The sequence below is a fragment of the Topomyia yanbarensis genome, chromosome 1 (assembly GCF_030247195.1).
Source record: "Topomyia yanbarensis strain Yona2022 chromosome 1, ASM3024719v1, whole genome shotgun sequence".
NCBI classification, from domain to species: domain Eukaryota; kingdom Metazoa; phylum Arthropoda; class Insecta; order Diptera; family Culicidae; genus Topomyia; species Topomyia yanbarensis.
The window spans coordinates 102,694,898-102,722,612 of record NC_080670.1 but is presented as its reverse complement, the minus strand read 5'-3'; the positions used below and the strand labels follow the sequence as shown (position 1 = coordinate 102,722,612).

The following is a 27,715-nucleotide window of genomic DNA, read 5'->3' as shown; positions in this document are numbered from 1 at the left end:
TTGGAGGAACATCAGATGTTGCTTCAAGCTGTCCTCAACTCCTATTTGGCAGTTTTCACTTCGTTGTCTGACGTATTCTTGATGGTCACATCATTAGCGCTTCTGCATTAGAATTGGCAGACAGCCTTTGTTGATTAAAAGATTTGGGAATGTGGGGAATAAGGTAATATATAATATCTTTTTTGTGCCAGTGAAGCTCCTTGAGAGTCTCATGTACGAGTTCCGAAGAAAATTGAGGTTTCGATGAAATGCCGGAAGAGATGAGGAGCAGTAAGCGAGTTTTACAAGAGGGACTGAGACACTTACTACTACTGAAATCTGTAAGTAGCACCAATACATATATAATTTCAGGAACGGTACGGGATAGCGCTGGACCTGTGGCGTTCGATTGGCATAGTCTATTCTCATTGGTTCGGAAGTCTTCTTGGCTGGTTTTGGTACATGTGTGCAAGTGGACAGATGAATTCACTTGGGTGGGGGACATGTGGATCCTGTTAGTTGTCGACTCTTTTGACCTTTGGTATGAAGCTAAATCAGGAAAGGTTATTTAGCTCGACCAAGTACAGCGGCTTATAGAAATGCTGAGAAGCCTTTTCGGATCCTTATCGGTGTGATCTGTTCGAGCCGAACCAGATGGACATTCGGTTCGAGAAAACTTTATGGGGAATCGAGAGTAAATATTACTTAAATTCCTTATGGGCAGAGATTATTTTTGTGAAACTTTGAAATGTCTTCACCCGTTCAGTTAGTCAGAATAATGATAATAGGAAAAAATGAGTATTTGCCTGATCTATATCCTGACAATCACCACTATTGACTAGAACAGGGACAATCGAATTCTGGTTTAAGATGAACGTGAAACAGCACAGTTGTGGGAAGTATTCGCGAATAAGGACTAACACTGCTAGTGTTTTTACCGCATCCATAAATAGTCGATTGATCCGCTTCAAACCAAGGAAACAGAAAGAAAATTAAGAAGAGACGTAAGTGGATTCAGTGCGAAATTCTTACTATTGTTTGTTTTGTTGTATTAGGTACACCGAAATGTGCAGTTAAGGACATCCTGAACAGAGTCACAAGGTGGCAGTTAAAATGGCTGCCGTCGTTTCTGTTTCTTTTTATTTCATCGTCAAAATCAAAACATTGCATTGGCTCGCAAGACAAAATCGTTTGAAACTTGAATGGCTTAGTTCAGATTGCTTAGAGATTTTATTACTGTATGTACGCATGTTAGCATAAGCAGATAAATAGATTCTCTTCACGGAATTTTGATTCGTTTAGGAAATTCGCTCCTTTTTGTTTTTCAAAACAAATGAAACACGCGGTAAAAAATCAGCCAGCTGATTACTGAACGATACACTTGTGTGCATCCCATCTACTACCGGTATAGCACGCTCTAGCTGCACACAGATGTTGTAACGTAAGCTGAACATACCCGAACCTTTGTTGTGAATTGGCATCGCTTCACCTTAAGTAAAATATGCAAAACGAAAAAGTTGTTGCTACTGATATATGTCAACAGAGATATACTTACAGTACAGAGATTTGCGTTCCCACTATGCAATTACATGTACTTTCTATCTCTATGGCAAGCAGAGAACATAGCAATGAACCTAAGTAACCAAAAGCATTGCACAATATTTTCTATACATTTGCACTACTGTTATTGTTATGTATCAGTGTGCAATCGGGCTGTCTCAATAACCTATTTTTGCAATCTATGTACATTAAATGTACACCTATCGGCTCACCGTTGCACATGTCAGTGTGTGCAGTGCTCTGTGCATCTAGAACTGTTGCACTAGCCTTCCCATGAGCGTTGTGGCGGCTCAGAGTTTGTCCTTTCGTGTTGCTCAGGCATACATTGCCCCTATGCACATCCACACATAGGCACACATGCATACAGAATTTGATCATCCCTGTTGCAGTCAATATTCATATTTGTTACGATCCTCAATTTTTTCTATCATCTTTATGCTGAGTAGCTAGACGGGAAAAGTTCTTTTTTGGTTTCACAAAAAGAATCTCTGCCCATAAAGGACATGAGAAATATTTATCCACCATTCCATATAAATGTCGCTCTGGTTCGACTTAAACAGACTGCATCGACCCGAAAGGGTTGCTTACCATTTCTAAGAGCCGTTGTGCTTGGTCGAGCTAAATGATCATAAAAAAAGTCCTGAATAATTGACTATATTTTAGGTACCACTCCTGTACTCCTTTCCCGAACTAATCCGTACTCAAGGCCAAAATCGATAACCAACAGGATCCACATATCCCTCCATCCAAGGAAAAAGATGTATCCATTTGTAAGTAGAAGCACACGTCTACCAACCAACCGTGAAGACATTCGAACCAATGAGAATGGACCATGCCAGTCGAAGGTCACAGGCCTAGCGCCATCCCGTACAGTCCCAGAACTGTTTGAGCTGGAATAATAATGTATGTTAGTGCTACTTACAGATTACATTTCAGGGGTAGTGTCTCACTTCCTCTTTTAAAGCTTACTAAATTGCAGTTTACCACTGCTCATCTCTTCTGCTATTTTGACAACGTCAGTCGATCGTCTCATAGAATCGATATCTCTGTCATTGAATCCGCCATTTTCTTTGGAATTCTGGTGGCGTAAATATCAACTATTTGAGGCAAAAAAGACATTATATGTCAATTCATACATATTCCCTAATTTTAAAATCAACAAAGGCCGTATACCTATTTTAACGCAGAAACGGTAATGATGTGACCATCAAGAATACGTCAGACAGCCTTAATAGACCCCTTTCGACACCAGTCTAGCCTTACCAAGCCGTAACGTGGGTGGCGGCTTGAAAGCTGCCAAATCTGGGTTGAGAACATCTTGAAGCAACATCTGATGTTGCTCCAAATGTATGTGATCCAAGACTGACTTGAATAGTTCCACTGAGCTTAGTTTTCATACCTTACATCATTAGACTCACTGTTCTCCATTCACCCACGATTATACATTTGCACTAATCTGCCCCTTATTATAGCATTTACAATGCAATTAAGCTCAATCGGGATTACACATTCTTATCACGATGACATTTTTTTTATAAAGCAGCAGTAGTTTTCAGCAAACACACGCTAGAGTTCACTGCACCCAATTATGCGAAAAGATGATTCGAAAACGACATAAACCTAGAAGCACCACATTTAACGGGAAACGTAATTTCCTCAATTATCGTACTGGGCCACTGTAATTGATCGCAATGGTAGTAAAATGCAATCCCAATGGGTGAGGAGAGCCCACCATATCTTTACTAAATGTTAAGAACTGCTCAAATCGTTTCAATAGTCCCTCCCAAACTCAATATTTAAATTATAAGCGTAAAATATTCAGTCAGTCAACATAGAATGTCTGAAATAAAGTAATTATTTACTTAATAGGTCGTAGATCTTCATAAAAACACTTTCTCCAAAAGGGTTCGACTAAAATTCCATAGGACCCCCGCAACAATTTATGTTCATGATACTTCTGAAAAATGCGGCAATGACCATATAGAGTAATTGCATAAATTATGGATATACTATGTCCGTCATAATAATGTTTTCAATTTGTTAGTAGTTATTATTATTTCATTATTTTCAATAGGAACACAATTTCCGAAATACATATGGTGGGATATGCTTCAATTTTTGAACTTCTGAATCAATAGTAGAATATGAAAAATACATTTCATGCATGCTTATATAACACAATAATTTCACAGACTAGCTAACATAGACTTAAGCTGCCGGTGAACTATATAAGGAGCAACTTAGAATTTGCCTGGCTCGCCCTAATCAGTTCTGAACCTTGAAAGAGACAACAGGCCGTCGTCGCGGGCTACATAGGCCGTGTGTCGGGCAATCTTAGCTTAACACTCTAAACATAAAAGACAATCGCGCGCCTCGATGGCCCGCCGCAGCAGAATACGTAACGCCAATCTACTTCTATTACTACATAACACCGTGTGAAAATAACAACTCATTAACAGAAGTAAGCGGATAAATCCATAACTTTAGGTACGAACCTGAACCTTAAACCAGATCCGAAAACCTTCTTACAACAAATTACGTGCCCGATACCCGAAGACCAAAAAGAGGCTTTCCATTCCCACCGCAGAACGTCAATACCAAGCGATGGGAATTAAGCAGGCCCTTTCCGGAATCGCAACGACTATCCCCGGGGGATGAGAGTAGCCACGAAGCCACAAACAGTAGCACAAATAACCAACATCTTACATGTAACGAATAAGAACTTACATGTAACGATGAGTTTATTTTCCCCTGGGGCTAGATGCTTTTAGATCCCATCAAAACATCTCTTCAATTGAGTAGAGGCGCATTCCCAATCATCTATATTGATTGATGGCCTAAATAAAATATATGTTGCAAAATGAAAAAGCTTCTATGTTTATTTGGTCTTATTCAACCACATTGTGCAAATTGAAATCATAAGTTTCATTTTTAACTGGAAAATACTATCCACAGACGAACAGGAGTGCAAATAAAGCTTATTATCTCCAACTACCATTTATTTGTAACGAACTGTTTCAAGCGTATCCTAAAACTGTCACTCTCCTTATTTCCCCTTGTTTGTCCCATCCTCCACATCCCAAAATGATACCCAAAAACAAATTTGTCAGACAAGTCGTGTCTAATAAAAATGACTTCTTGTTTGACAATTATTACTTCTAAAAAACCAACAGCTATGTTGTTGTCATCTTTTATTTCATCAGTGCTTTTTTATGGTCGTTATTGTAGCTCAGAATAATATAGCGGAGAAGGATAACTCCAAACCTTTAACACATTCCCGCTGATGCAAATATTATTCAAAAAATCGCTGTGCAGCAGATAGATCCGCTAGGTGCTCCAATCTCAAAAATATTTCATATACCAGAGCCACAAAAAACTGGTTAAATTAATTTCAATGGTTAATAAAATTATAGAAACTCACTTCATTACAAATTTCCAACAAATTTACAGAGTTGCTAAAATGTAAAAAATAAAATCGACAATCAAAATTCAAATTATCAACCGCCTCACCTCAGTTGCATCGTTTTTTCTTATTCCAAAAGTCACCACCATTAGTCACTTTCCATATTCCCTTAGTCACCTAATGTGACAAAATTTGTCACCTTGGTGACATCTCTCACTTTAATTGAGATGACTTGAAAATTTCCGATCACCTTAGTCACGTGAGATTTATGTCACCTCACCGAAAGTGACCGTCAGAATAACCCCCATTATCTCTTTTCAATCCAATAAACCAATTGCATGAGAATCGTCATTGCCGGCCACAACCATCTTCACCGGTACATAGTATAATAAATGTTGTTGTGATACCTACTTATAGGAAGGCCACCGACTCAGCGACGCCTTCAAAAGCGGAGTTGGGTTGCTGGACAGGTCGTGGATTTGGGTTGATTAGTCTTCAAGTACGCGAATATTCAGAGCAAAAATATAGAGTTTTCGATTGAAGGAACTGGTGTAGTTTTCTGCACTGAAATTGCACTTTTCTTACAGAAGTGTTGTCAAAACACCGACACCATGTTCCATTGATAGGAACTGCAATAAAAAAGTGCAATTCCAGTGCAATTTCAGGGCAGAGATGTGGCACCGAAAAAATTGTCGGTGGAGCCAGTGCACTCACCAACACAGACCAACACCAATCACGCAAACGTCAAAGCAACGTTCAAAATGGATGCGTAAACAAATCGGCTGTCGCAGGTAAACGAATATAAGGTTTGTTCCAGTACCAGGAGAAACTGGAAGTACTCCGGAGGAGAAAATCGTTCCTGTATTATCTTCTTTTCTTTTTCTTCTTCTGGTAGCAAATCGGAGTGAAAAGGAGCAAGAATTTTTTGCTCCGGAGCAACAGGGAGTGACTTCCGTGTACTGGAACAAACCTATAATTTGGTTTTATTTATCTGAAATAATATTATTTCTTATAATCACAGAAAAGGACAGGAATAGTATCCTTCTGCCGGAATTGCATTTGATACTCAATGGTTTGCGAGCTTTCGACTTCAATTCTGTCTTGACTAGAGGTATGCGTTTTATTGATTAATAGTTCAGTGTGAACCAAAAAAAGAGACCATCGAACAACAGACGAAACCATTGCCCGTTACCACTATCAACGGGAAGGATTGCCAGGTTTGGAAATAGCTCGGTTCAGGTGGCTTCAGTTCAGTGTTTTCGGCCAAACAAATGGGGACGGGCGTTGAAGGTAGGTGTTCGGGAAAGAATAATTTCAAGAAAATATCTCAAACCCATTATTTTCAGTTGACGAATCTCGAAGGCGCTTCCAGGATAGTAGAAGGTTACTTAAACGAAATGAAACTGTTGGCGAGATTGCAAAGGAATGAAAATGTAGTAGCGCTGTTACACGTATGATGTGAGTATTTAAAGAAAAAAGTCAGTTTCATGTAATCTAATCGAAACGATGCTTTTAGTTGCCATGTTCCGGAGTCTATCCAAATTTACCTGGTAATAGAAAAGGGTGATGGTAATCTGCACAAACTCCTGCAAAGCTACCGCAAGAATATCCCGCTGTACACGCTCATGCAAATTTGGTACCAGATAGTACAGTGTGTGAATTACATTCACGAGCACGGTGTCATCCATCTGGATCTCAAACTGGCTAACTTTCTGATGGTAGAAGGTCGTCTGAAACTGATTGACTTTGGCATCACCAGCAACGTCTCCACCAGTATTACGAAGTTTTCCAAGTGGGCACATTCAACTACATCAGTCCGGATGCTCTGATTGCTTGACTACGCGTTTGACCGGTTGGGAAATAAAGATGCTGTAGTAACTTTACATATGTGTATGTTGGAACGAAATATATTATGTATTTACGTATTTGATTGGTTGTTTTCCACACCTCTTCCATCAGATATTTGAGTGTGACCTCTTCCAAGTTCTCCTTTAGCTTGTCTTCCGGCATTTGCACTACATGTTGGTATACTTGGTACAGTTCGTGGTGCCAGAAAACAGTAACGAACTGATCCATACATAGGAGTAAAATGTTCCGAAGGCGGCCTAAAATTCTAATGGGTCGATATTCTAGATCCACTGCATAACCGACTAGAATGCCTCGAGTCGCAAGGAATCAATTTGCCGGTAGTGACACCACTGGTTGATGAGTAACCTTCCTGGAATGCATCTAGTAAAGAGTGGAATACTGTTGGTTCGAAACCTTCGGAATGTATTCATGGTTTAGTTCATAAGCAAAACAGGAAAAGTTACTGATAATTTCTGATACTGAGTTTAAGCAGTGGACGTGAATAGAGTGTTTCGACAAGGTCAAAAGGTCCGTCTGGTATGTTATGGCGAACGACAGACAGATTTTTTTTGGTGAGACCAAAAGAAGTTTAGCGAGAACCGTATAATAATGTCCTATTTTTATCAATTGTGAATAAAGAACCACTCTAATCTAGGTCGTGATCTATGATTGTGAGCGATTGCTAATTTAAAGCAGTTGGTTTTGAATTTGATCATACATTTAAATTTAGATCAACATTCTGGGGTCATTATTTTAGCCATTTATTATACGTTGGCGCATAGTTTAACTTTTCCCTATTGAAAACAAATTTTAAATTTAGTGGAAACAGCAATGATTTTTATTAGATAAGATGTTCCTAAATCATAATTTATGCTGATGTTGCGGTGAAACGAGAAAAGTGAGACTAGTTATGTAAGCTATGCAAGCTAGACTCAATGGAGATATCCAAGTCAGTTTTGGATCACATACATTTGGAGGAACATCAGATGTTGCTTCAAGCTGTCCTCAACTCCTATTTGGCAGTTTTCACTTCGTTGTCCGACGTATTCTTGATGGTCACATCATTAGCGCTTCTGCATTATAATTGGCAGACAGCCTTTGTTGATTAAAAGATTAGGGAATGTGGGGAATAAAGTAATATATAATATCTTTTTTGCGCCAGTGAAGCTCCTTGAGAGTCTCATGTACGAGTTCCGAAGAAAATTGAGGTTTCAATGAAATGCCGGAAGAGATGAGGAGCAGTAAGCGAGTTTTACAAGAGGGACTGAGACACTTACTACTACTGAAATCTGTAAGTAGCACCAATACATATATAATTTCAGGAACGGTACTGGATAGCGCTGGACCTGTGGCGTTCGATTGGCATAGTCTATTCTCATTGGTTCGGAAGTCTTCTTGGCTGGTTTTGGTACATGTGTGCAAGTGGACAGATGAATTCACTTGGGTGGGGGACATGTGGATCCTGTTAGTTGTCGACTCTTTTGACCTTTGGTATGAAGCTAAATCAGGAAAGGTTATTTAGCTCGACCAAGTACAGTGGCTTATAGAAGTTTACTATAGAGTAGCCTTTTCGGATCGTTGTCGGTGTGATCTGTTCGAGCCGAACCAGATGGACATTCGATTCGAGAAAACTTTATGGGGAATCGAGAGTAAATATTACTTAAATTCCTTATGGGCAGAGATTCTTTTTGTGAAACTTTGAAATGTCTTCACCCGTTCAGTTAGTCAGAATAATGATAATAGGAAAAAATGAGTATTTGCCTGATCTATATCCTGACAATCACCACTATTGACTAGAACAGGGACAATCGAATTCTGGTTTAAGATGAACGTGAAACAGCACAGTTGTGGGAAGTATTCGCGAATAAGGACTAACACTGCTAGTATTTTTACCGCATCCATAAATAGTCGATTGATCCGCTTCAAACCAAGGAAACAAAAAGAAAAGAAGAGACGTAAGTGGATTCAGTGCGAAATTCTTACTATTGTTTGTTTTGTTGTATTAGGTACACCGAAATGTGCAGTTAAGGACATCCTGAACAGAGTCACAAGGTGGCAGTTAAAATGGCTGCCGTCGTTTCTGTTTCTTTTTATTTCATCGTCAAAATCAAAACATTGCATTGGCTCGCAAGACAAAATCGTTTGAAACTTGAATGGCTTAGTTCAGATTGCTTAGAGATTTTATCACTGTATGTACGCATGTTAGCATAAGCAGATAAATAGATTCTCTTCACGGAATTTTGATTCGTTTAGGAAATTCGTACCTTTTTGTTTTTCAAAACAAATGAAACACGCGGTAAAAATCAGCCAGCTGATTACTGAACGATACACTTGTGTGCATCCCATCTACTACCGGTATAGCACGCTCTAGCTGCACACAGATGTTGTAACGTAAGCTGAACATACCCGAACCTTTGTTGTGAATTGGCATCGCTTCACCTTAAGTAAAATATGCAAAACGAAAAAGTTGTTGCTACTGATATATGTCAACAGAGATATACTTACAGTACAGAGATTTGCGTTCCTACTAAGCAATTACATGTACTTTCTATCTCTATGGCAAGCAGAGAACATAGCAATGAACCTAAGTAACCAAAAGCATTGCACAATATTTTCTATACATTTGCACTAATGTTATTGTTATTTATCAGTGTGCAATCGGGCTGTCTCAATAACCTATTTTTGCAATCTATGTACATTAAATGTACACCTATCGGCTCACCGTTGCACATGTCAGTGTGTGCAGTGCTCTGTGCATCTAGAACTGTTGCACTAGCCTTCCCATGAGCGTTATGGCGGCTCAGAGTTTGTCCTTTCGTGTTGCTCAGGCATACATTGCTCCTATGCACATTCACACATAGGCACACATGCATACAGAATTTGATCATCCCTGTTGCAGTCAATATTCATATTTGTTACGATCCTCAATTTTTTCTATCATCTTTATGCTGAGTAGCTAGACGGGAAAAGTTCTTTTTTGGTTTCACAAAATGAATCTCTGCCCATAAAGGACATGAGAAATATTTATCCACCATTCCATATAAATGTCGCTCTGGTTCGACTTAAACAGACTGCATCGACCCGAAAGAGTTGCTTACCATTTCTAAGAGCCGTTGTGCTTGGTCGAGCTAAATGATCATAAAAAAAGTCCTGAATAATTGACTATTTTTTAGGTACCACTCCTGTACTCCTTTCCCGAACTAATCCGTACTCAAGGCCAAAGTCGATAACCAACAGGATCCACATATCCCTCCATCCAAGGAAAAAGATGTATCCATTTGTAAGTAGAAGCACACGTCTACCAACCAACCGTGAAGACATTCGAACCAATGAGAATGGACCATGCCAGTCGAAGGTCACAGGCCTAGCGCCATCCCAGAACTGTTTGAGCTGGAATAATAATGTATGTTAGTGCTACTTACAGATTACATTTCAGGGGTAGTGTCTCACTTCCTCTTTTAAAGCTTACTAAGTTGCAGTTTACCACTGCTCATCTCTTCTGCTATTTTGACAACGTCAGTTGATCGTCTCATAGAATCGATATCTCTATCATTGAATCCGCCATTTTCTTTGGAATTCTGGTGGCGTAAATATCAACTATTTGAGGCAAAAAAGACATTATATGTCAATTCATACATATTCCCTAATTTTAAAATCAACAAAGGCCGTATACCTATTTTAACGCAGAAACGGTAATGATGTGACCATCAAGAATACGTCAGACAGCCTTAATAGACCCCTTTCGACACCAGTCTAGCCTTACCAAGCCGTAACGTGGGTGGCGGCTTGAAAGCTGCCAAATCTGGGTTGAGAACATCTTGAAGCAACATCTGATGTTGCTCCAAATGTATGTGATCCAAGACTGACTTGAATAGTTCCACTGAGCATAGTTTTCATACCTTACATCATTAGACTCACTGTTCTCCATTCACCCACGATTATACATTTGCACTAATCTGCCCCTTATTATAGCATTTACAATGCAATTAAGCTCAATCGGGATTACACATTCTTATCACGATGACATTTTTTTTATAAAGCAGCAGCAGTTTTCAGCAAACACACGCTAGAGTTCACTGCACCCAATTATGCAAAAAGATGATTCGAAAACGACATAAACCTAGAAGCACCACATTTAACGGGAAACGTAATTTCCTCAATTATCGTACTGGGCCACTGTAATTGATCGCAATGGTAGTAAAATGCAATCCCAATGGGTGAGGAGAGCCCACCATATCTTTACTAAATGTTAAGAACTGCTCAAATCGTTTCAATAGTCCCTCCCAAACTCAATATTTAAATTATAAGCGTAAAATATTCAGTCAGTCAATATAGAATGTCTGAAATAAAGTATCTATTTACTTAATAGGTCGTAGATCTTCATAAAAACACTTTCTCCAAAAGGGTTCGACTAAAATTCCATAGGACCCCCGCAACAATTTATGTTCATGATACTTCTGAAAAATGCGGCAATGACCATATAGAGTAATTGCATAAATTATGGATATACTATGTCCGTCATAATAATGTTTTCAATTTGTTAGTAGTTATTATTATTTCATTATTTTCAATAGGAACACAATTTCCGAAATACATATGGTGGGATATGCTTCAATTTTTGAACTTCTGAATCAATAGTAGAATATGAAAAATACATTTCATGCATGCTTATATAACACAATAATTTCACAGACTAGCTAGCATAGACTTAAGCTGCCGGTGAACTATATAAGGAGCAACTTAGAATTTGCCTGGCTCGCCCTAATCAGTTCTGAACCTTGAAAGAGACAACAGGCCGTCGTCGCGGGCTACATAGGCCGTGTGTCGGGCAATCTTAGCTTAACACTCTAAACATAAAAGACAATCGCGCGCCTCGATGGCCCGCCGCAGCAGAATACGTAACGCCAATCTACTTCTATTACTACATAACACCGCGTGAAAATAACAACTCATTAACAGAAGTAAGCGGATAAATCCAGAACTTTAGGTACGAACCTGAACCTTAAACCAGATCCGAAAACCTTCTTACAACAAATTACGTGCCCGATACCCGAAGACCAAAAAGAGGCTTTCCATTCCCACCGCAGAACGTCAATACCAAGCGATGGGAATTAAGCAGGCCCTTTCCGGAATCGCAACGACTATCCCCGGGGGATGAGAGTAGCCGCGAAGCCACAAACAGTGGCACAAATAACCAACATCTTACATGTAACGAATAAAAACTTACATGTAACGATGAGTTTATTTTCCCCTGGGGCTACATACTCTTAAAAGTTGATCTATGCCGTAATGGAACATGCTTTTAGATCCCATCAAAACATCTCTTCAATTGACTTTCAATACCAAGTAGAGGCGCATTCCCAATCATCTATATTGATTGATGGCCTAAATAAAATATATGTTGCAAAATGAAAAAGCTTCTATGTTTATTTGGTCTTATTCAACCACATTGTGCAAATTGAAATCATAAGTTTCATTTTTAACTGGAAAATACTATCCACAGACGAACAGGAGTGCAAATAAAGCTTATTATCTCCAACTACCATTTATTTGTAACGAACTGTTTCAAGCGTATCCTAAAACTGTCACTCTCCTTATTTCCCCTTGTTTGTCCCATCCTCCACATCCCAAAATGATACCCAAAAACAAATTTGTCAGACAAGTCGTGTCTAATAAAAATGACTTCTTGTTTGACAATTATTACTTCTAAAAAACCAACAGCTATGTTGTTGTCATCTTTTATTTCATCAGTGCTTTTTTATGGTCGTTATTGTAGCTCAGAATAATATAGCGGAGAAGGATAACTCCAAACCTTTAACACATTCCCGCTGATGCAAATATTATTCAAAAAATCGCTGTGCAGCAGATAGATCCGCTAGGTGCTCCAATCTCAAAAATATTTCATATACCAGAGCCACAAAAAACTGGTTAAATTAATTTCAATGGTTAATAAAATTATAGAAACTCATACTTCATTACAAATTTCCAACAAATTTACAGAGTTGCTAAAATGTAAAAAATAAAATCGACAATCAAAATTCAAATTATCAACCGCCTCACCTCAGTTGCATCGTTTTTTCTTATTCCAAAAGTCACCACCATTAGTCACTTTCCATATTCCCTTAGTCACCTAATGTGACAAAATTTGTCACCTTGGTGACATCTCTCACTTTAATTGAGATGACTTGAAAATTTCCGATCACCTTAGTCACGTGAGATTTATGTCACCTCACCGAAAGTGACCGTCAGAATAACCCCCATTATCTCTTTTCAATCCAATAAACCAATTGCATGAGAATCGTCATTGCCGGCCACAACCATCTTCACCGGTACATAGTATAATAAATGTTGTTGTGATACCTACTTATAGGAAGGCCACCGACTCAGCGACGCCTTCAAAAGCGGAGTTGGGTTGCTGGACAGGTCGTGGATTTGGGTTGATTAGTCTTCAAGTACGCGAATATTCAGAGCAAAAATATAGAGTTTTCGATTGAAGGAACTGGTGTAGTTTTCTGCACTGAAATTGCACTTTTCTTACAGAAGTGTTGTCAAAACACCGACACCATGTTCCATTGATAGGAACTGCAATAAAAAAGTGCAATTCCAGTGCAATTTCAGGGCAGAGATGTGGCACCGAAAAAATTGTCGGTGGAGCCAGTGCACTCACCAACACAGACCAACACCAATCACGCAAACGTCAAAACAACGTTCAAAATGGATGCGTAAACAAATCGGCTGTCGCAGGTAAACGAATATAAGGTTTGTTCCAGTACCAGGAGAAACTGGAAGTACTCCGGAGGAGAAAATCGTTCCTGTATTATCTTCTTTTCTTTTTCTTCTTCTGGTAGCAAATCGGAGTGAAAAGGAGCAAGAATTTTTTGCTCCGGAGCAACAGGGAGTGACTTCCGTGTACTGGAACAAACCTATAATTTGGTTTTATTTATCTGAAATAATATTATTTCTTATAATCACAGAAAAGGACAGGAATAGTATCCTTCTGCCGGAATTGCATTTGATACTCATTGGTTTGCGAGCTTTCGACTTCAATTCTGTCTTGACTAGAGGTATGCGTTTTATTGATTAATAGTTCAGTGTGAACCAAAAAAAGAGACCATCGAACAACAGACGAAACCATTGCCCGTTACCACTATCAACGGGAAGGATTGCCAGGTTTGGAAATAGCTCGGTTCAGGTGGCTTCAGTTCAGTGTTTTCGGCCAAACAAATGGGGACGGGCGTTGAAGGTAGGTGTTCGGGAAAGAATAATTTCAAGAAAATATCTCAAACCCATTATTTTCAGTTGACGAATCTCGAAGGCGCTTCCAGGATAGTAGAAGGTTACTTAAACGAAATGAAACTGTTGGCGAGATTGCAAAGGAATGAAAATGTAGTAGCGCTGTTACACGTATGATGTGAGTATTTAAAGAAAAACGCTTTTAATCCACCTAACAGTGTGATGAGACATTTCTTATAACTCTTATCACTCTCTTCGGATATTATATCGTTTGAGAACATTTAGAACTTGATGCTTCGCGATGTTTTTGATAACACATACTACATGGGATAGTGGCAGGACTCAGAGAATCGCTCAAATCAGCATAGGACAACATCAGTGCTAGAAATCTCAAACCAAATCAATGGGAAAGCGAAAAAATGACCCATTATATAGACATACAAACGAATTATTGCTAATGCTCTGTTAATAAAACATCTAAATTCCTCAATCAATGCATTGTGGTGGGAAAACTGAATTTTCCTAAAGGGGTTATGTATATTGTACTGAGTCAAAAAAAACATTTAGCCTATACATATAATTGGTCATACAACAAAAATAAAATTCTCATCAAAATCGATCAGGACCTGCTAGAGTCGAATGTAAATCGTCATTTTTCATAAATTTCTCTCTACATTCGGAAAGTGTTATCCTCGTTATTAATCATATTACGTTTTCGTCTCAACTTGACGCATTTCCAAAATAAAAACCCGTTTTAATCCACCTAATGGTGCAATTGTGCTTTTCTCATTTGTCCAGACTACGATTCCATGGCTGGTTATGTTCAATACAATGGTGGAAATGAATATTACATGTTCAGTACAATTTTCACATACGAACAATGGATCGACAGCCACGATCTTGAGATACTATGTGATACTGAAACATCGCTTGAAACCAGCGGCGGATCATTTAGAAAGATCCGGGTCCTGCATAAAACTTTCAACTTGTTAAGAAATTTTAAACTAGTTTTAATTTTAAAGTAGCAACCCCTCACTGCATACTCGCTCCGGGCCGGTATGTTCACATTTTTTCCACATACACACACATACATACACACACAGACATTTTCCGAACTCGACGAACTGAGTCGATTGGCATATGACACTCGGCCCTCCCGGTCGCGATTAGATTGACGAATTTTAGAGTGAATGAGAAAGGCAAAAACATTTTTAGCAAATTTTGAAAGTTATGCATTTTTTTTGGTGAGCAGTTCTATGTTTCATAGACATTAAATCAATTTCAACTTCACTTCCTATTAAATAAAGACCCTTATTACAGTACATCTCTACAAAAGCGAGCTCAATTTGAAAAGAAATCTGAGGATTATTATTGATTACAGAACTCTGGAATTTTCTATTGGAATGTTTTCAGGCAGGAATTTGATATTGATGCTATTAGACAACTGTGAAATCAAGACCAATAGATCAGTTACATATCAGGAAGGACCCCATTCCGACAATTTATCAAAAGTCCTCATGATGTTTACAACAACAGGTTATCAATCTACGGATCAGATAATTGTTATTGTAATATTGAATTAAATCAGTCTGCATCAATAAATTTTCAACTTCAATCCAATTTATTTTTTGGTTTGGTGGGGGGGGGGGGGGGTTGTATGGTGTTAAACCCCAAAACCTTCTCTTGGCTACGCCGTTGCTTGGAGTTATTTATTTCGCTTTCCATTTTCCGATATGTTTCAGATCGATCCGATGGTTATAAGTTAGAAAAATTGCAGTCAGAAGGTTCGCACAAATGAACATTTTTGCACTGATAAGTTATCAAGTTCCTTCCAGATAACTTGGAAGTGTTCGGTGATTATTTCTAGCGGTTGTAGATAGTAAAATGAAATACAAAATTCGTTTTATCGAAATAATGTTTAGCTTATTTCAATGGATTATTACTATATTGAACAATAAATAGGCGAGAAAGAGTAATCAACAAACAACAAGCCATAACTTTTAAAGTATTCAAAATAGATATTTAAAGTCTTTAGTAAAGTTATTCGCAAAAGTAAGAGCTACAAATTTGCTGAAGACATCATTTCGATATAATCACTTCCAAGAAAATTTGTGAAAATATCTCACTCATAGGGGGATTAATCAGCAAAAGCACAATACCAAAAGAAAGGGCATATTGCCGCCATTAAATTCTCCGAAGATACTATTGACCTAAAATAAGCCGTTTTGGCGTTAATAATAGATTACATGTTTTGGTCATATTTCTGGCAATGGGAAATGATAAAAATCTTTCGTCCGCCTTTAATGTTAAATATCTCTTTTGATAATAGTCCGAATTCAACAATCTATAGCTTGTTCGAAAGGTATTTGTTAAAGTTGTCTAAAAACATATAAATTGTTAATCTATAATGTCAATTTCGGCAGATAATTTAAAAAAACTGTAAAAAACGCCATTTTTACGCATTCAAACATTCATATCTTGGAAAATAAACATCAGAATCAAAAAGAAATTAATAGCGTTCATACTGTTTTTTAGTTCTTTCATTTAAAATTGGTTTGGATAAGATCGGTTCAGCCATTGCTGAGAAACACGAATGAGAATTTGTCCGTTACATACACACACACACAGACACACACACACAGACATTGTCCCAAATCGTCGAGCTGAGTCGATTGGTATATAAGACTCGGCCCTCCGGGCCTCGGAAAAAATCTTGAAAGTTTGAGCGAATTCTATACATTTCTTTTATAAGAAATGTAAAAAGTCAGTTTCATGTAATCTAATCGAAACGATGCTTTTAGTTGCCATGTTCCGGAGTCTATCCAAATTTACCTGGTAATGGAAAAGGGTGATGGTAATCTGCACAAACTCCTGCAAAGCTACCGCAAGAATATCCCGCTGTACACGCTCATGCAAATTTGGTACCAGATAGTACAGTGTGTGAATTACATTCACGAGCACGATGTCATCCATCTGGATCTCAAACTGGCTAACTTTCTGATGGTAGAAGGTCGTCTGAAACTGATTGACTTTGGCATCACCAGCAACGTCTCCACCAGTATTACGAAGTTTTCCAAGTGGGCACATTCAACTACATCAGTCCGGATGCTCTGATTGCTTGACTACGCGTTTGACCGGTTGGGAAATAAAGATGCTGTAGTAACTTTACATATGTGTATGTTGGAACGAAATATATTATGTATTTACGTATTTGATTGGTTGTTTTCCACACCTCTTCCATCAGATATTTGAGTGTGACCTCTTCCAAGTTCTCCTTTAGCTTGTCTTCCGGCATTTGCACTACATGTTGGTATACTTGGTACAGTTCGTGGTGCCAGAAAACAGTAACGAACTGATCCATACATAGGAGTAAAATGTTCCGAAGGCGGCCTAAAATTCTAATGGGTCGATATTCTAGATCCACTGCATAACCGACTAGAATGCCTCGAGTCGCAAGGAATCAATTTGCCGGTAGTGACACCACTGGTTGATGAGTAACCTTCCTGGAATGCATCTAGTAAAGAGTGGAATACTGTTGGTTCGAAACCTTCGGAATGTATTCATGGTTTAGTTCATAAGCAAAACAGGAAAAGTTACTGATAATTTCTGATACTGAGTTTAAGCAGTGGACGTGAATAGAGTGTTTCGACAAGGTCAAAAGGTCCGTCTGGTATGTTATGGCGAACGACAGACAGATTTTTTTTGGTGAGACCAAAAGAAGTTTAGCTAGAACCGTATAATAATGTCCTATTTTTATCAATTGTGAATAAAGAACCACTCTAATCTAGGTCGTGATCTATGATTGTGAGCGATTGCTAATTTAAAGCAGTTGGTTTTGAATTTGATCATGCATTTAAATTTAGATCAACATTCTGGGGTCATTATTTTAGCCATTTATTATACGTTGGCGCATAGTTTAACTTTTCCCTATTGAAAACAAATTTTAAATTTAGTGGAAACAGCAATGATTTTTATTAGATAAGATGTTCCTAAATCATAATTTATGCTGATGTTGCGGTGAAACGAGAAAAGTGAGACTAGTTATGTAAGCTATGCAAGCTAGACTCAATGGAGATATCCAAGTCAGTTTTGGATCACATACATTTGGAGGAACATCAGATGTTGCTTCAAGCTGTCCTCAACTCCTATTTGGCAGTTTTCACTTCGTTGTCCGACGTATTCTTGATGGTCACATCATTAGCGCTTCTGCATTATAATTGGCAGACAGCCTTTGTTGATTAAAAGATTAGGGAATGTGGGGAATAAAGTAATATATAATATCTTTTTTGCGCCAGTGAAGCTCCTTGAGAGTCTCATGTACGAGTTCCGAAGAAAATTGAGGTTTCAATGAAATGCCGGAAGAGATGAGGAGCAGTAAGCGAGTTTTACAAGAGGGACTGAGACACTTACTACTACTGAAATCTGTAAGTAGCACCAATACATATATAATTTCAGGAACGGTACTGGATAGCGCTGGACCTGTGGCGTTCGATTGGCATAGTCTATTCTCATTGGTTCGGAAGTCTTCTTGGCTGGTTTTGGTACATGTGTGCAAGTGGACAGATGAATTCACTTGGGTGGGGGACATGTGGATCCTGTTAGTTGTCGACTCTTTTGACCTTTGGTATGAAGCTAAATCAGGAAAGGTTATTTAGCTCGACCAAGTACAGTGGCTTATAGAAGTTTACTATAGAGTAGCCTTTTCGGATCGTTGTCGGTGTGATCTGTTCGAGCCGAACCAGATGGACATTCGATTCGAGAAAACTTTATGGGGAATCGAGAGTAAATATTACTTAAATTCCTTATGGGCAGAGATTCTTTTTGTGAAACTTTGAAATGTCTTCACCCGTTCAGTTAGTCAGAATAATGATAATAGGAAAAAATGAGTATTTGCCTGATCTATATCCTGACAATCACCACTATTGACTAGAACAGGGACAATCGAATTCTGGTTTAAGATGAACGTGAAACAGCACAGTTGTGGGAAGTATTCGCGAATAAGGACTAACACTGCTAGTATTTTTACCGCATCCATAAATAGTCGATTGATCCGCTTCAAACCAAGGAAACAAAAAGAAAAGAAGAGACGTAAGTGGATTCAGTGCGAAATTCTTACTATTGTTTGTTTTGTTGTATTAGGTACACTGAAATGTGCAGTTAAGGACATCCTGAACAGAGTCACAAGGTGGCAGTTAAAATGGCTGCCGTCGTTTCTGTTTCTTTTTATTTCATCGTCAAAATCAAAACATTGCATTGGCTCGCAAGACAAAATCGTTTGAAACTTGAATGGCTTAGTTCAGATTGCTTAGAGATTTTATCACTGTATGTACGCATGTTAGCATAAGCAGATAAATAGATTCTCTTCACGGAATTTTGATTCGTTTAGGAAATTCGTACCTTTTTGTTTTTCAAAACAAATGAAACACGCGGTAAAAATCAGCCAGCTGATTACTGAACGATACACTTGTGTGCATCCCATCTACTACCGGTATAGCACGCTCTAGCTGCACACAGATGTTGTAACGTAAGCTGAACATACCCGAACCTTTGTTGTGAATTGGCATCGCTTCACCTTAAGTAAAATATGCAAAACGAAAAAGTTGTTGCTACTGATATATGTCAACAGAGATATACTTACAGTACAGAGATTTGCGTTCCTACTAAGCAATTACATGTACTTTCTATCTCTATGGCAAGCAGAGAACATAGCAATGAACCTAAGTAACCAAAAGCATTGCACAATATTTTCTATACATTTGCACTAATGTTATTGTTATTTATCAGTGTGCAATCGGGCTGTCTCAATAACCTATTTTTGCAATCTATGTACATTAAATGTACACCTATCGGCTCACCGTTGCACATGTCAGTGTGTGCAGTGCTCTGTGCATCTAGAACTGTTGCACTAGCCTTCCCATGAGCGTTATGGCGGCTCAGAGTTTGTCCTTTCGTGTTGCTCAGGCATACATTGCTCCTATGCACATTCACACATAGGCACACATGCATACAGAATTTGATCATCCCTGTTGCAGTCAATATTCATATTTGTTACGATCCTCAATTTTTTCTATCATCTTTATGCTGAGTAGCTAGACGGGAAAAGTTCTTTTTTGGTTTCACAAAATGAATCTCTGCCCATAAAGGACATGAGAAATATTTATCCACCATTCCATATAAATGTCGCTCTGGTTCGACTTAAACAGACTGCATCGACCCGAAAGAGTTGCTTACCATTTCTAAGAGCCGTTGTGCTTGGTCGAGCTAAATGATCATAAAAAAAGTCCTGAATAATTGACTATTTTTTAGGTACCACTCCTGTACTCCTTTCCCGAACTAATCCGTACTCAAGGCCAAAGTCGATAACCAACAGGATCCACATATCCCTCCATCCAAGGAAAAAGATGTATCCATTTGTAAGTAGAAGCACACGTCTACCAACCAACCGTGAAGACATTCGAACCAATGAGAATGGACCATGCCAGTCGAAGGTCACAGGCCTAGCGCCATCCCAGAACTGTTTGAGCTGGAATAATAATGTATGTTAGTGCTACTTACAGATTACATTTCAGGGGTAGTGTCTCACTTCCTCTTTTAAAGCTTACTAAGTTGCAGTTTACCACTGCTCATCTCTTCTGCTATTTTGACAACGTCAGTTGATCGTCTCATAGAATCGATATCTCTATCATTGAATCCGCCATTTTCTTTGGAATTCTGGTGGCGTAAATATCAACTATTTGAGGCAAAAAAGACATTATATGTCAATTCATACATATTCCCTAATTTTAAAATCAACAAAGGCCGTATACCTATTTTAACGCAGAAACGGTAATGATGTGACCATCAAGAATACGTCAGACAGCCTTAATAGACCCCTTTCGACACCAGTCTAGCCTTACCAAGCCGTAACGTGGGTGGCGGCTTGAAAGCTGCCAAATCTGGGTTGAGAACATCTTGAAGCAACATCTGATGTTGCTCCAAATGTATGTGATCCAAGACTGACTTGAATAGTTCCACTGAGCATAGTTTTCATACCTTACATCATTAGACTCACTGTTCTCCATTCACCCACGATTATACATTTGCACTAATCTGCCCCTTATTATAGCATTTACAATGCAATTAAGCTCAATCGGGATTACACATTCTTATCACGATGACATTTTTTTTATAAAGCAGCAGCAGTTTTCAGCAAACACACGCTAGAGTTCACTGCACCCAATTATGCAAAAAGATGATTGGAAAACGACATAATTTCCTCAATTATCGTACTGGGCCACTGTAATTGATCGCAATGGTAGTAAAATGCAATCCCAATGGGTGAGGAGAGCCCACCATATCTTTACTAAATGTTAAGAACTGCTCAAATCGTTTCAATAGTCCCTCCCAAACTCAATATTTAAATTATAAGCGTAAAATATTCAGTCAGTCAACATAGAATGTCTGAAATAAAGTATCTATTTACTTAATAGGTCGTAGATCTTCATAAAAACACTTTCTCCAAAAGGGTTCGACTAAAATTCCATAGGACCCCCGCAACAATTTATGTTCATGATACTTCTGAAAAATGCGGCAATGACCATATAGAGTAATTGCATAAATTATGGATATACTATGTCCGTCATAATAATGTTTTCAATTTGTTAGTAGTTATTATTATTTCATTATTTTCAATAGGAACACAATTTCCGAAATACATATGGTGGGATATGCTTCAATTTTTGAACTTCTGAATCAATAGTAGAATATGAAAAATACATTTCATGCATGCTTATATAACACAATAATTTCACAGACTAGCTAGCATAGACTTAAGCTGCCGGTGAACTACATAAGGAGCAACTTAGAATTTGCCTGGCTCGCCCTAATCAGTTCTGAACCTTGAAAGAGACAACAGGCCGTCGTCGCGGGCTACATAGGCCGTGTGTCGGGCAATCTTAGCTTAACACTCTAAACATAAAAGACAATCGCGCGCCTCGATGGCCCGCCGCAGCAGAATACGTAACGCCAATCTACTTCTATTACTACATAACACCGCGTGAAAATAACAACTCATTAACAGAAGTAAGCGGATAAATCCAGAACTTTAGGTACGAACCTGAACCTTAAACCAGATCCGAAAACCTTCTTACAACAAATTACGTGCCCGATACCCGAAGACCAAAAAGAGGCTTTCCATTCCCACCGCAGAACGTCAATACCAAGCGATGGGAATTAAGCAGGCCCTTTCCGGAATCGCAACGACTATCCCCGGGGGATGAGAGTAGCCGCGAAGCCACAAACAGTGGCACAAATAACCAACATCTTACATGTAACGAATAAAAACTTACATGTAACGATGAGTTTATTTTCCCCTGGGGCTACATACTCTTAAAAGTTGATCTATGCCGTAATGGAACATGCTTTTAGATCCCATCAAAACATCTCTTCAATTGACTTTCAATACCAAGTAGAGGCGCATTCCCAATCATCTATATTGATTGATGGCCTAAATAAAATATATGTTGCAAAATGAAAAAGCTTCTATGTTTATTTGGTCTTATTCAACCACATTGTGCAAATTTAAATCATAAGTTTCATTTTTAACTGGAAAATACTATCCACAGACGAACAGGAGTGCAAATAAAGCTTATTATCTCCAACTACCATTTATTTGTAACGAACTGTTTCAAGCGTATCCTAAAACTGTCACTCTCCTTATTTCCCCTTGTTTGTCCCATCCTCCACATCCCAAAATGATACCCAAAAACAAATTTGTCAGACAAGTCGTGTCTAATAAAAATGACTTCTTGTTTGACAATTATTACTTCTAAAAAACCAACAGCTATGTTGTTGTCATCTTTTATTTCATCAGTGCTTTTTTATGGTCGTTATTGTAGCTCAGAATAATATAGCGGAGAAGGATAACTCCAAACCTTTAACACATTCCCTCTGATGCAAATATTATTCAAAAAATCGCTGTGCAGCAGATAGATCCGCTAGGTGCTCCAATCTCAAAAATATTTCATTTACCAGAGCCACAAAAAACTGGTTAAATTAATTTCAATGGTTAATAAAATTATAGAAACTCATACTTCATTACAAATTTCCAACAAATTTACAGAGTTGAAAAAATGTAAAAAATAAAATCGACAATCAAAATTCAAATTATCAACCGCCTCACCTCAGTTGCATCGTTTTTTCTTATTCCAAAAGTCACCACCATTAGTCACTTTCCATATTCCCTTAGTCACCTAATGTGACAAAATTTGTCACCTTGGTGACATCTCTCACTTTAATTGAGATGACTTGAAAATTTCCGATCACCTTAGTCACGTGAGATTTATGTCACCTCACCGAAAGTGACCGTCAGAATAACCCCTATTATCTCTTTTCAATCCAATAAACCAATTGCATGAGAATCGTCATTGCCGGCCACAACCATCTTCACCGGTACATAGTATAGGATAATAAATGTTGTTGTGATACCTACTTATAGGAAGGCCACCGACTCAGCGACGCCTTCAAAAGCGGAGTTGGGTTGCTGGACAGGTCGTGGATTTGGGTTTATTAGTCTTCAAGTACGCGAATATTCAGAGCAAAAATATATTCAGTTGCGTTTTACTTGTGTTTAAACTCTGGATAGCCGGCCACTTGTTTCTTGAACTACAGGTATTTGAACTCCAAACAGTTGGCGAAGGGAGTATTGATAAAACTGTGAGCAGTAGGACTACTTTCAAAACTCTCAAATCAAGCCAAAACATAACGTATATCGAGTCATAGCATCTGTGGCAATTATATTTGCAGAATTCATCTAGCTCTAAGCTCTCAAGCAAAAATACTAATTTAGTTAAAAAATTAAAAAGTCTAAAAGATGCCGCAAAGTATTTATTTATTTATTTAAAGGTTTTAACCTCATAGGTCATTCACCTTGCGAGAAAGAAAGAAATGTGGCAATTAAATAACATCGCATTATATACATTTACAAATCATTGTTTTATTATATAGGTGGTTGCTATTGTATTTTTCCTAGATAAACGGTGTGGTTGATTCGTCAGAGAAGGTCGTGAAGTCCTGCATTCCTAAAGACAGTAGCACTTCCTCTCAGGCGCGGTTGTTGGCGAGGATTTCTCTGATGTAGTACGGTAGATTATAGCGCTGCTGGAGGTCGCCGTACTCCAGACAGTTCAATAAAATATGTTACACCGTGTTTTGGGTTCTGCATGTAACACATGTTGGTGGAGGGACTCGCAATACGGTGTGGGCATGGGAAACTTTTGTTTGTCCAACTCTGAGCCGCGACAGTACTGTTGTTCTCCGGTGTCCGGTATTACTGTGCCAATGACACACGAAAGTGTAAAATGTCTGCGGTTAGGACAAGTGTAGGGAGATGTCGGCGGGTGTGTGTCCCTTTGGCCGCCATACTGTCAGCCCTTTCGTTGCCGTCGATGCTGCAGTGACCGGGGACCCAGCAGATTGTTGTGAGTGGGTCATACTCGGCCTCGCTAGTATGGATGAAGGGGAGTGAATCCGACAACAAGGCGACGGGAGTATCTTCCGATTTCTGGACCATGGCGAGTGCTTCTCCTAATCCGACCTCATCTAGGAGCCATCGGTGAAAACCCGCACGTGATTGCTATATCATTAGTCGGTTGTATTTGGCTCTGACTTCACTACCAACAGCGGCCCACAGTTCTGCAGACAGACTTCTGTCCAGGTTGGGTCCGCGGACGTGCCAGTTCCGGTCACGAACTCGGTGTAAGCGGACTATCAGTGGCAGATCCATGTCTTTGCATTCCCAATGGATCTCGTTGGCTGTCTGTAGAAGAAAGTAGTCCTCTTCGGCTGTACGTTCTAAAAATCCCAATGATCTTCTACCGATGGTGAGTGCAGCCGCCAAGCGAAGGGGGGGAGGATCTCGGCTTCTATGCAAAATGTTGAAGAGGCCTATGGCAGGACTTCAGCTCAACCCCGTAGAATATCTTGCTGTGGGCTAGCACCTGGCTAATGTTCAATGCTGTGCGACGATTGCAGCGTTTGTGTCGGTAGCTGACTGTTTTAATTAGTCGGAAATGGCTCCAGCAGTCGGCTTTGATTCGTCGGAAGTTTGGCGCAAAAGTGAGCAGACGGTCCACGGTCATCCACAGGATCTTTAGTTCCTTACAGTTCCTTGCCGCCCCAACCAGTAGGATCGGCCTCCCTGTTGCAATGTGGTTTGTGTTGCAGCAGTGTGTAATCACGCTTTTAGCGGGTGCCATGTTAAAACTGACTGATAACGCCTATTGGCTTACCACGATTACGGCGGCTTGAAGTTTACGACGGGTTCGTCGGATTGTCCTTTCTATAGCGATGAACACGATGTCGTTGGCGTGGACGAAAACATATATCCCAGGCTGGAGAACAGAGTCCATGGACACCAAGAATAGTGTAACAGCGAGAATGAATCTCTGGAGGACACCGTTGTCGTCCGGAATAGTGTCGGATTGGACACCATCGATTTCTACGCGGAATGTACGGTCGGACAGGTAGTTGCTGAGGAAGCGGTTCATGTGTCCCCATGTCATGTTGGCCAGCTGTTTCAGTACTCCGTTACACCACACGGTATTATATGTCTTCGCAACGCCGAGTATCGTGATATCGGCGTGCAGGCCGTCAGTTAAGAATAGGCGTACCGCCACTCTGAAGCTGGCGAGGTAGGCACCGGTTCCACGTCATCCAGAAGTTTGCGCTCCTCCAGTAGGCCCATCAACTGTCTGTTGACAATTCGCTCCATCGTCTTGGTAAAGCAGGGAAGTAAACTGACATCGCTTTAGGATAGGGATTACTGGGTCTTCTTTCCCTGAAGCGAGCATTGGCTAATCCTTCTTCATTCGGTCGAGACTGTCCAAAATCACCCACTTGGTTACCGGCGGAATTGTCGAAGTAGAGGATAACCAACGTCATCCAATCCGGCAGACTGGTCGTGTATCGATTCTAGTGCCGTACATAGCTCGCTTCCGCTGGTTGTACAACTTGACCTGAAACAGGTTCGAAACAAACGGGCCCGCTCTCAGCACTTTGCTTGATTCGCAGGAATGCAGCTGGGAGGGCGGTGCCTGCAGACAAGGAGACGAAGTGCTTGCCTAGTTCGTTACCGATGGTCGTGGCATCGATCCTCGTGCACCCGTTAACGACGATGGCGTAGCCCCTGTGTCTCCGCTCTGAAATTGAGGAGTCTGGAGATATGCCTTTCAAAAATTTGGTCCAGCTGGAGGTTTTTACCTCTTCTCTCGCTTTTCTGGCCTCGTTCCTGGCCTTTCTTAAGTCATCAGCTCGCTGCTTTCGGTGTGAGTCGTCCACAGAAGTCTTCTTCAGTGCCCGCAGCACAGTTCGGCGTGCCTTGATGGTTCTCTTAACTTCTGGACACCACCAGTACAATGTCTGTCGGGGAGGGTTGACGATTGTCCTGTTCAACAGTAGCCCGATTGAAGATTTTGGTGAGTTCGTCCGGAGTGTATGACTCGTCGCGATTTATAAGGTCATCGACGGTCTGTCCGATCGTAGAACCACCGCCTTCGACGAGTTGTTGCAGGTAGTGTTCGTAAAGATTTCCTAAATTTTGTAGGACATCCCGGAAGTTTGTTAGATTTACTTGAAGTTTGTTTATTCCATGTTGTCTCTTTCAGTTTGTCCAATTTTATAAAACGTTCTACTCCTGCCAGCGCGTTTGGGTAATTGTTATCTATACAATATATTCTGTTCTCTATTTTTGTCTTCTAGGTCTGAGGCGGATCGGCAATTGATAAATCTACATACGAGATGCTAACATTATTGGTTTTTATTCGCGAATGCTTTTGTCGCTGTTCGAGTCGATATTGGTAGTTGTTCTTATGAGGACTAGGAAAATATGGTGGGGTAGCAACCGAATGTTTAAGTTCCAAGAAAAGAATCTCCCATGATTAAATACTTGAGAGATATTCTCCTGTACTCTCGTAAACGACCAATCTGCTGAAACTGAATGCTCATTTGAATCACTGGGAAGTCGACTCGAACAAACCACACTGATTTCTGGAAGCGATTTGTCATTTTCAAGAGCCAAAGAGACTGATGGGTCGAAACAATCGGATACATACGTAACAATACATACACGCAGAAGAATCAGGCCTTTTTGAATCAACAAAACGTTCAGTTGAATTAAAAACGTGGAGAATGATTGTTTCAAACTGAAATGGGCGTTTTTCGAAAGCATGTATTTTGTTTAGTTCAACAAATACTTCTGTTTACATATTAAATGGAAACATTGTTAAATCAAAATAAAATTTGTTTGATCTAACTGAACCCTTTGTTAAAAACCAACAGAATCTTTGTTTAATTTCAACTAAATTTGAGTTGTTCTCTCCTTTGGTTAATACAAACGATTTGTTTTTGTTTCTTCAAACTTGTTTGTTCGGTTAAACTTATCATGATTTTGTTGTTTCAAACGAAATATTTGTTGAAACTACTGAAAAGCCAACAAATAAATTAGTTGGTAATTTCAACCAACAGTATTGATTGAAACAAACTTGAATCTTGTTTGTTACTATATCAAACGGGAAAATTGTTATTTAAAACCAAAATTTGTTTATTTTTACTATTTTTTTTTTCTGCGTGTAGAATGGACCAAACCAGATAAAGACCATATACCAGTACCAACCTGTCCTATACTTTTTGAAAGCCCCATTTCGAGGGGCGCGCGCC

At 39.3% G+C, this 27,715-nt stretch overlaps 2 long non-coding RNA genes across 6 annotated transcripts; both read left to right on the top strand.

The window, feature by feature from the left end:
• Nucleotides 1–5,478: 5,478 nt before the first annotated feature.
• LOC131676639 (uncharacterized) lies at nucleotides 5,479–6,867 on the top strand. Of its 2 annotated transcripts, none has more exons than XR_009303216.1 (4): nucleotides 5,479–5,733; nucleotides 5,964–6,232; nucleotides 6,289–6,400; nucleotides 6,459–6,867. It is a non-coding gene; the product is annotated as an uncharacterized LOC131676639 (long non-coding RNA). The 2 variants fall into 2 exon arrangements; XR_009303219.1 differs by lacking the exon at nucleotides 5,479–5,733 and adding an exon at nucleotides 5,766–5,898.
• Nucleotides 6,868–13,315: 6,448 nt separating this feature from the next.
• LOC131676712 (uncharacterized) lies at nucleotides 13,316–26,894 on the top strand. Of its 4 annotated transcripts, none has more exons than XR_009303236.1 (4): nucleotides 13,316–13,534; nucleotides 13,765–14,033; nucleotides 14,090–14,201; nucleotides 16,825–17,233. It is a non-coding gene; the product is annotated as an uncharacterized LOC131676712 (long non-coding RNA). The 4 variants fall into 4 exon arrangements; XR_009303245.1 differs by lacking the exons at nucleotides 13,316–13,534; nucleotides 16,825–17,233 and adding exons at nucleotides 13,581–13,699; nucleotides 26,759–26,894; XR_009303232.1 differs by lacking the exon at nucleotides 13,316–13,534 and adding an exon at nucleotides 13,581–13,699.
• The last annotated feature ends 821 nt before the right edge of the window (nucleotides 26,895–27,715 follow it).